The sequence below is a fragment of the Gossypium raimondii genome, chromosome 11 (assembly GCF_025698545.1).
Source record: "Gossypium raimondii isolate GPD5lz chromosome 11, ASM2569854v1, whole genome shotgun sequence".
Lineage (NCBI taxonomy): Eukaryota > Viridiplantae > Streptophyta > Magnoliopsida > Malvales > Malvaceae > Gossypium > Gossypium raimondii.
The window spans coordinates 37,373,936-37,384,920 of NC_068575.1; positions in this window are offsets into that span (position 1 = coordinate 37,373,936).

Below are 10,985 nucleotides of genomic sequence, written 5' to 3' on the forward strand. Positions count from 1 at the left end.
AGTTACCTGGCCCATGTTAACACAACCTAAGCTCCTAATACAAATGATAGAAATAATAATAAAATTTCCTAACATGCCACTAAATGTACTAAAGTACAAGCAATTAGCTAGGTCTAAAGGCATGAAATATAACACTTTTCAAGAGTTATCATCTGCCCCACTTGATTCTCAAGAGCTCTAAGGGACGTAGCCTGGCTCTGAATTATAGCATCATTCTTGGCTATACATTCCTTCAGCAAGGCTTTAATGGAGGTAGAAAATGATGCTTGACCCTGTTGAACATTTTACCTCGACATAGGATGATTATAACCAGGCGGTGCACTATTAGCATTCTGTCTCGCAACATTATTTAAATTCCCTGCACCTTGATTATTCCAAATAAAGTTTGGATGCTGCTTCCACCTTTGATTGTAGGTGTTGGAATAAGGGTTATTATTCCGGTTAAAGTTACCCATGTAGTATATAGATGCTGGGTTTGATGGGCATTCATTAAGCACATGGTCTTCACCACAATAAACACACGATAGTTTGGTTGGTTTCATCTCTTGAACTGCAGTAGGCATCTTTATTATTTTGATAATATTAGCTACAGAAGATACCTGGGCTATTAATGAAATGATTGCATCAATCTCCATGGTTCCAACATCTTTCTTATATGCTTCATTATAAGATTTATCCAACAAGGTACCATTTACATAAGCATCAACTACCATCCTTTTATGCGCATTCAACCCATTATAAAATATCTTCATCTGCGTCCAATGCTGGAATCCATGCATTGAAAATTTTTGAAGTAATTCTTTAAATCGTTCCCAAGCTTTATATAATGTTTCATCATCCACTCACCGAAAAGATCTAATGTCATTTCTAAGCTTGGCGTTCATATTTGGTGGATTATAACGTAGCAAGAATCTTTGGCAAAGATCATTCCATGATGCCACTGTTCCCAACGACAACACATTCAACCATGCTCTTGGATGATCTTTTAAAGAATATGGAAACAATTTAAGCCACAAGGCATCTTCAGGAATACCCTATTGTCTAAACAAGTCACAGACTTCTAGAAAGAGTCTTAAATGTAGTCTTGGATCTTCAATAGGTAATCCACCAAACTTTCCTACTATTTGCAACATTTGAAACATTACTAGTTTCAGCTTGAATTACTGAGCTTGTATGTATGGTCTTACTATTCCTGGATTAAAATCATCCAAAATTGGAACAACATGTTCTTGAATTGGTCTGTTTCAATTATCTATCACATGATGAACAAGAGAATTAACTTCCTGACCAATGGCATCATCATTGAGACCAGGATCATTGAGGCCAAGATTATTTCCTTACCTAGCCATACTATGTAACTCCCTTCTTCTCTTTTGCAAAATTCTTTCAATCTCTCGGTCAAAAGGATATTTTTCGTTAGCAAGAATGCCTCTTCTCATAAATTGACGAAAAACCTGTAAAAATTAAATAAAACTAAGTTAAATAAATATAAGAAAACAAAAGAAAATAACAAAACCAAATTTCACCAATTGCCAATCCCCGGGAACGGTGCCAAAAACTTGTCGCATGTGAAATGATATACGAATTGTGCAAGTATACATGTCAAATCAAGTAATAAAGTGATAAGTGAGATTGTCTCCATAGGGATTAGAACAGTATAATTTGGTCAACTTATTAAAATGAGTATGATTAATGTTATGACAAAAATAATGATGAGAATGCAATGGTAATTTGAAGTAATAATGATGTGTGCAATATGTGTAACTGATAAATAATAGAAAATGCTATTACAAGACAAGAGTAATAATGCAATGGAAAATTCAAGAATAATTACGTGAATAATATGCAAACGTAGAAGTAAACAATTAAAAATGTTATGGCAAAGATACTATGACAAAGGGTAGAGGGTCTATGATGTCAATTTGGAAGGTCGGGATTACTAAGAATCTGCCTTTACTGACAGTAATGCCTCGGCAAAACCATACTCAATCTACTGCTTAGAAGAGTTCTAAAATTGTTTGCTTCTTTCAAGAACAAGACCTCAAGTTACCTAGCCTTAAGCAATATATGTATATAGGCCTTTAGCACGATACCTTGCACTATTTTGTTTTCTTTCTGTATGAGTGTTGTTCTATGTCTGGAGGCTGCTACAAGTATTCTGTCAAACACTTTTTCATATCATTCAATTTCAATCTCATTAACCTAACCTTGTCAGAATTAGATTAATTTAATGAGCATGATGCACATCCATGTCTAGAGTTTGCAAACATACAATTTTGTAAAAAACCATTGAATGAAACAGTGTATTAAAGCAGATCTATGCTTCAACCATTAAAGAAAATAAGAGTTTCATCAAGTAATCCCAACCCTATGAGATTTAGCTCATGGGTTGGCAAATTAAATTCAAATGCAAAGTATCAATCAACATCATTTTCATCAAATCAATTCACGAAGAATAATCAAGAAATAATGAAAGAACTTTAGGAAGATATTCCGCTTATCCATCCCACACTCTAGCAATGCAGTGTCCTGTGGTTATTGAAAGGGACTGCCTTCGTCTACCTCTTCTATTCAGTCGCTACCCTCTATTTTTTCTCTTTTTTTTGTCTTCTGTCATTTTTAGGGTTTCCTCATTTGGCTTTTATAATCATTTTACCTAGGGTAAATCCAACAGCCCATGATTTTCTTCCCTTTTTTTTTCAGGTAGATATATTTGGTACAAGTTCAATAGGGCCTAAGATCAGTACGCAATTGTGTTAGTAAATTTTCCAACCCCTTGTCCCAAAATCCTTCACTCCTTTACTTCTTGTTCCTCAACCTGCACTTACCAATCCACCATTACACATAACCCTTCCACAAACAATTAAAGATAACTAACATTTAAATACAGTTCAAGCTCCTAATGTAATGCTAAAACAAGAAAAATACTAATGAAATGTCTTAAAATACAACTAAATGTACCTATATATAGGCAATTAACTAGATCTAAAAGCATGAAATTTAACTCTTTTTAAGAGTTATCAGTGCCCAAAGCGTCGTGAAGCTTCTTCCAAAACCAGAAAGTAAAATGTGGATCTCTAATAGAAATAATCGAAACTGGAACTCTGTGCAGCCTTACAATTTCAAAGACATACAACTTAGCTAGCTTTTGAAGCAAATTATCTGTCCTAACAGGTAGGAAATGAGCAAACTTAGTTAATTGATCAGCGATAACCCAAATTGAATCCTTCTTAGTGGGTGTCAAAGGCAACCCACTGAAGAAGCCCATCGTCACACGCTCCCATTTCGACCATGTAGTGTCGACAACCATGTTTTCTAACATTTGAAAATAGCGGAAAATCGAGTTTTCAGTATAATCTTAATATAATTTTAAAGTAGGAATGATGCATAAAAATCCCGGGACCTAAAATGAAACCAACACTTACCGTCGAATCACCAGCGATTACTCAAATTAGCGTGTTGGGAATCACTACCTTCGATATCTACGCCTAAAAAGAAAGCCAAAAGGTCATTTAATAGAGAATTCAAGTGAAACAATAGAAAAACCCAATTCTGAACACACGAACGAAGAACAACAAAAATTTCACGAAAATAGGAGGAGATAATAGGACAAACTTACTCAATCACCTTCCAATTGATGTAGTGAACAACGTAAACCCTTAGTTAGACCCAGTAGCAAAATTATCGAAGCAAATTGAAAGTAAAGAAGAAGAAAAAATGAAAAAGAAAAAAAAGAAATAGAAAGAAGTAATTAAAAAAATAAAAAAGAAGAAGAAACGTTAACTAGACTTTTTTAATTAAAACCAATAACTAAAATTCTGATTGTTAGCAAAAATATTTCTTAACGCATGCGCCAAGACTCGAACACAGGACTAGAGAGAATACAAAAGGTTAACCATCGAACTAGCAGGCTCATTCTTGAGCCAAATTCACACATAATTAAACTTAAATCGATAGTTCAAGGATAAGGATAAAATCAAATTAGAATAACATGAATTTTAAAAAACAAGGCTGGAACCCTTGACCTCAATCACATAAATAAAGTATTTAATCACACAAATAGAATTAGAAGATGATGCCTGACCTTGTTGAGCATTTTTGCCTTAGTATAGGATGATTATAACTAGGTGGTGTGTTGTGGATATTTTGTCATGCAACATTGTGTGAACTACCTGCACCTTGATTATTTCAACTAAAATTTGGATGCTGCTTCCATCTCAGATTGTAAGTGTTGGAATAGAGGTTATTATTCTAGGTTAAATTACCCATGTAGTATATTGATGCTTGGTTTGGTGGGCATTCATCAAACACATGATCTTCGCCACAATAAATGCATGACAACTCGGCTGATTTCACCTCCTAGACTGCAGTTGGATTTTTCATTGTTTTAATCATGTAATAACTCTTGAAAAGAGTTATATTTCATGCCTTTAGACCTAGCTAATTGCTTGTACTTAGGTACATTTAGTTGCATTATAGGACATTTTGTTCGTATTTTCATCATTTCATTAGGAGCTTGGGCTGTGTTTAAATATTAGGTACTTTTAATCACTTGTGGTAGGGATGTGTTTGGTGGTTTGACAGGTGCAGGTTGAGGAATGAGAATTAAAGGAGTGAAGGTTTGCCGAGGCAAAGAGTTGGACATTTTATCAGTATGAATACTGTGAAAATACCAGGAAATTGAGTCAGCACTTTACGCATATCAGTCCCAGCCCAACTGTACTTGTACTAGAAAAATTTTCCTAAGAAAGAGGGAAGAAAATCCTAGGCTGTTGGTTTTTATCCTAGAAAAAGAGAATTTAGAAAAGGAGAAGATAATCTTGGGTTGTTGGATTTACTCTAGGGAAAAAGCCTATAAAAAGCCAAAGGAGGGAACCCAAAAAGCATGAACAAGAAAAAGTGGGAGAGATCCTTAGGCATGAATAAGGGTTCAGCTGCACAAAAGGAAAAAAGTTGAAGGTAGTCCTCCTTAACCATCACAGGACGCTATGCTACCAAAGTGTGGACTAGGCAAGTCAAAGTTGTTTCCCAAAGTTCTTTCGTTATTTCCATTAGTGTTCGTTTGAAAAATTAAATTGAAGTAGTTAAACATAATGTCAGACAATATTTTGGTTTGGAATTTTATTTCCTAGCCCATCAGCTAAATCTCATAGGGTTGGGATTACTTTCAATGAAACCTTAAACTATTTTTATGGATGCAGTATATATCTAATTTACTTTACTATTTCATTTGATTGTTCTTATTTCTTAATGAAAATGCAAATGATCTTTAGACATAGAAGACTGTTCGTATACTTATAAACTGATTCTAATTCTGAAAGGGTTAGATTGGTTGGATTAAAACTAAATGAAATGAGCAAGTATTCGATAGAATATTGTGGTCGAATCTAGACATAGAATTACGATCATACAGATGGAGCCTATGCAAGATATCTAAAAAGCCTATAGACACGGGCAAGGTAACTTGAGTTTTTGCTCTCAGGCATGCCATTTTAGAACTCTTCTGTGCAGTAAAGTAGATACAATTTTGCCAAGGCATTATTGACAGTAAGGGTTGATTTTGGGTAGTCTCGACCTTCCGAATCAACATCACGCTATCCTTATTCTTTGCCGTAGTATCTTTACCATCTTGTTCAGTTACTTATTATTCATATAATCTTTTTCGTAATTGGCATTGCACTTTTACTCTCATTTTGCCATAGCATTTCCAAGTATTCACTAATTCCACATATCGCATATATCATTATACCTTTTAATTGCCACTGCAAACTTACTATAGCTTTACCATAGCATTAATTGCATTTTATTATAATAACTTGACCACTTTTGTGCCTCAATTCGATCCTCTTGGGAACGATACTCACTCATCACTTTATTACCTAAACCGACATGTATACTTGCACAAAATCACATATCATTTTACACACGACAAGTTTTTGGCATCGTTGCCGGGGATCAGCAATTTGGTGAAATTTGGTTTGATTATTTTACTTAGTAGTTTTATTTAACTTGGTGTATTTAATTTTTCTAGGTTTTCCATCAATGCATGAGAAGAGGCATTCTTGCTAACATAAAATATCTTTTTGATCCAGAGATTTATAGAACCTTGTGGAGAAAGAGAAAAAAATTGAGAAAAATGGCTGGAAATAGGAATGATCCTAATGGTAATCCAAATGATCGCAATGAAAATTCTTCCATTCGACGTGTGGTGGATGATCAAGATAGGCCAATTAGAGAGCATGTCATCCCAATGCTGGATGATCTGAATCCAGGGATAGTTAGTGGAAACACGAAAATTTATGTGTTTTTACATTCCCTTTTTAACTTAAAATCATGCTATTTCGGTTAAATTCTTGTCGAAAAGTAATTAAATCTTATAAAATAATTAAATTATGTTAAAAATATAAACATGATGAATTTTAATTAATTTTATAGTTAATTTTGGTTAATTTTGACTATTTTTGACAGATTCGCACAAAGGGCGAAAATTGGTTCGACAGACAATGCTCGAAGAATAAAACCGCGAAGCAATTTGAAGCATCAAGGAAAATTTATTTCCAGCCTAAGAGGGTCCAAAAATGTGTATTAATTCATAATATAAATAATTTTTTAATTTATTCCCAATTTAATTTGGGCTAAATAAATTATTATTAATTAATTATGAAAAAAAAGGTCTAGTTGAACAGCATTGGTTGAATCAAATCTAGTGAACCGAACCAGCCACCAATTGGGCTTCCCAGAACCGTCCATATGCTGACCCAAATCAGCATTTTAGCTGACTAAATAAGCTTGCAAAGAAGCCCTTGAAGAACTTTCAACCTTGCATTCAAACCCTTCCAAAAAATATGGCTTTATGGATTTGCCCCAGGCTATTTTTAGCAAAGTTGAATCTCTCAAGTTTGCCATGTGTTTGGCCAGCCAAGGGGGGTCTCTTCAGCTGATCGGCTTTGCTATTTTTAGCAGCCACAATCAGCTATAAAAGCCACCCCTTGCTGATCATTCAAATTATCCCTCATTCGCATCTCTTCTCTCACAACTCTTCTCTCATCTCTCACTTTTTTCTCTCATTTTCCCACTCAAAGTTCCTTGTTCTTGTGTCGATTTCTCCTCTTGGGAAAGGGGTATTCTTCAGAAATTTTGGAGCAGCAATTGAGTGTTCATAGCGGCCTTGACCGGCGAGGGCAACAGAGAAGGAAGAATGGAGCAACCTAGTCAAGCCACGGAAAACCTCCAGATTTGATTCTTATTCCTTATCTATTTAATTTTTTTTGTTTTTATGATGAACATATCTATGAATATTTATGCTATTGGAATGGTTAATTTAATCAGCTTAGCTTGAATTTAATTCGTGTTGGGTTGATTGCATTCCGTCCTCTTGATTTGTTAAACTTATGTTTATGTTGTTATAGGCTTCAGTAAAATGTTTGATTAAGTAAAACCATGATTAAGTTATTCTTGCATTACAATTTTAAGATAAATAAAGAATTAATTATTTAAACGCATTGAAATTGTAATTAATGGACACAGTACTTAATTAGTGCATGTTTAATTCTTCTAAGGTAGCTGAAGATTAGATTAGTATTGTATTTGGCGATACATATGCCTTGCATAACTTGCAAGATTATTATGATTAAATTGTTTCAAGGTAAGGATACTTTGTTACCTCACATAGTCTTTTATATGTTTATTAGGTTGAATTAATCATTTGAATCAACATAGGAATATGCGAGAGATTGTTTGATCTAATAAGTATGTATGTGCAATAACATGTTCATCTTTATAAATCTGTTTTATCATCGAATTGACATAGGAATGTGTACGAGAAATGAATGGATTTTTATTTGTAAATATGTTCATAAGTTAGCAAATTATCGAGTTGTCGTGATTTATTAGTAATAAGTATAAGCATAAGTTTAATGATTCTAAGGTAAGAAAATGTAATTAATCCAACACAATTATATCATCTTGATTAAAATCAACTTTTGAAATCGTGTATTAGAACTTTATTTTATTTTATTTTATTTCATTTTGTTTTCTAGTTTTTGATTATTTTCCCAAATCCAAATATTTTTCTTTCACCAAAGTGTTTAAACTTACTTTCATAAATAATTCTTTTACAATCCTCGTGGGTACGATAACTTGACATTTACTTGTCACTTTATTACTTGTTGTGATTGTGTACACTTGCACATTTTCGTCGTTCCAGTTAGACCCGATATACAAGCTCAACAATTCGAGTTGAAACTGGTAATGTTTCAAATGTTACAAATTGTAGAGCAGTTCAGTGAACTCCCCACTGAAGACTCACAATTACATTTAAGACTTTTTCTAGAAGTATGTGAATCATTCAAACAACAGAGTGTTCTTAACGCTGCCTTGAGACTTAAGCTATTCCCGTATTATTTAAGAGGTCGTGCGAAAGCATGGCTAAATGCTTTGCCATCAGGAAACAGTGGCATCATGGAATGATCTTTGCCAGAGATTCTTTCTACGGTATAATCCGCCTACTATGAATGCCAAGTTGAGAAACGATATTACATCTTTTCGGTAGATGGAGGATGAGACACTAATGAAGCTTGGGAACGATTTAAGGAGTTAATTTAGAAATGTACGATGCATAGATTCTAACACTGGACTCAAATAGAGATACTTTACAATGGGTTGATACGCATACAAGGATGGTAGTTGATGCGTCTTCCAATGGTACGTTGTTGGACAAAACTTATAATGAATCATACGAGATTTTGGAAAAGATTGCCAACAATGATTATCAATATCAGATCATGAGAGTTGGGATGGGTAAGAGAGCTGCTGGTACTATCAATCTTGATGTAATCACTTCGTTAATGACCCAGGTATCTTCTCTAGCTAATATGATTAAAACCATGAAAAATCCAACTATAGTCCATGGGATGAAATCAACAGAGTTGTCATGTGTTTATTGCGGGAAAATCATGTGTTTGACGAATGGCCATCAAACCCAGCGTCAATATACTACATGGGTAATTCTAATCGAAATAGCAATCCATATTCCAACACCTACAATTCAGGGTGGAAGCTGCATTCGAATTTTAGTTGAGGTAATCAAGGTGTAGGAAATTTCAATAATGTCGCAAGACAAAATGTCAAGAATATACCGCCTGGTTATGTTCAACCTATGCTGAGGAAAAATTTTCAATACGATCAAGCATCATATTCTACTTCTATTGGAGTTTTGTTAAAGGAATATATGACCAAGAATGATCTTATAATTTAGAGTCAGGCTGTTACTCTTCGAGCGCTTGACAATCAAGTGTGGCAAATAGCAAACGCTCTAAATTCAAGGCCACAAGGAGGATTGCCAAGTGATACCAAGAATTCAAGAACACAAGGCAAGGAGCAGTGCAAGGCTATCACCCTTAGGAGCGGGACTCAATTGAGTGGTGTTGTTCATGATACTACGGTAGGAGAGGATAATGCAAGTAACAACCAGGTAAAGATCCCAGAACTAACTGAAAAAAATACTGCATCTAAGAAGGGTAAGTAGAAGAATGCGGATAGTAAGGGAATTAGTCTGACCATTTACATGCATAAGATTTTACTGGAGGATTACCATGGAAATTCTATCGAGCAGCAGAGAAGACTGAACCCCATTATGAAGGAAGTCATTAAAAGGGAGATTACCAAGTGGCTTGATGTTGGAATAATCTATCCTATTTCTAATAGTTTGTGGGTGAGCCCTGTTACGGGATAGAGAGTTTGCACGGACTATCGATAACAACGAGGGTGTTACTGTGGTTAGTAATGATAACAACGAACTCATTCTAACTTGTACTGTCACGGGATAGAGAGTTTGCACGGACTATCGATAGCTCAACAAAGCAACCAGGAAGGACCATTTTCCTTTTCCATTCATTGATAAAATGTTAGATAGAGTAGTAGGAAAAACCTTTTATTGCTTTTTGGATGGTTAATCGGGGTATAAATAGATTGCCATAGCTCCTACTGACCAAGAAAAGACCACATTCACATGTCCTTATAGAACCTTCACTTTCAGACGAATGCCATTTGGATTGTGCAATGGCCCTACAACATTTCAACGTTGTATGATGGCAATATTTTCGGGCATAGTGGAGAAATTTTTGGAAGATTTTTAGACATGGAAATACTTTTGAAGGTTGTTTAAAAAACCTAGAGCTAGTTCTTTGTCGGTGAGAAGAGACTAACTTTGTTCTGAACTGGGGAAAATATCATTTCATGGTCTGTGAAGGCATTATTCTGGGACCTAAAATTTCACAGCAAGGGATTGCCATAGACAAAGCGAAGATTGAGGTTATTGAAAAATTGCCACCACCTACTACAGTTAAAGGTATTCGAAGTTTCCTTGGCCATGCAAGATTTTATCAATGATTTATTAAGGATTTTTCGAAGATATCCAAACCCCTGTGTGCATTGTTAGAACTTAATAGAGCGTTCAATTTTGATGAACCTTGAGTGCAAGTGTTTGAGGAATTGACAAAACAATTGCTAACAACACTGATTGTCATAACATCGGACTAGGCATTACCTTTTTATGTGCGATGCCAGTGATTTTGCTGTAGGAGCAATGTTTGGGCAAAAGAAGGAGAAAGTGTTTCATGCCATTTAATATGCAAGACGGACGCTGACAGATACGTAGTTAAACTACACCACTACTGAGAAGGAATTCTTGGTTGTGGTATTTGTATTTGAAAAATTCAGATCCTATTTAGTAGGCACCAAAGTTACATTCTATATGGATCATTCTGCGATTAAGTATTTGGTGACCAAGAAAGACACTAAGTCAAGATTAATTCGATGGATATTGTTGCTATAAGAATTTAATCTAGAAATTCGAGATACGAAAGGCACAGAGAATCAAATGGCTGATCACTTGTTGAGACTTGAAGTAGGAAATGAAGACGGTAATATTCAACTTATTAAGGAGGATTTTCTAGATGAGCAATTGTTTGTTGCCACGCCATTAC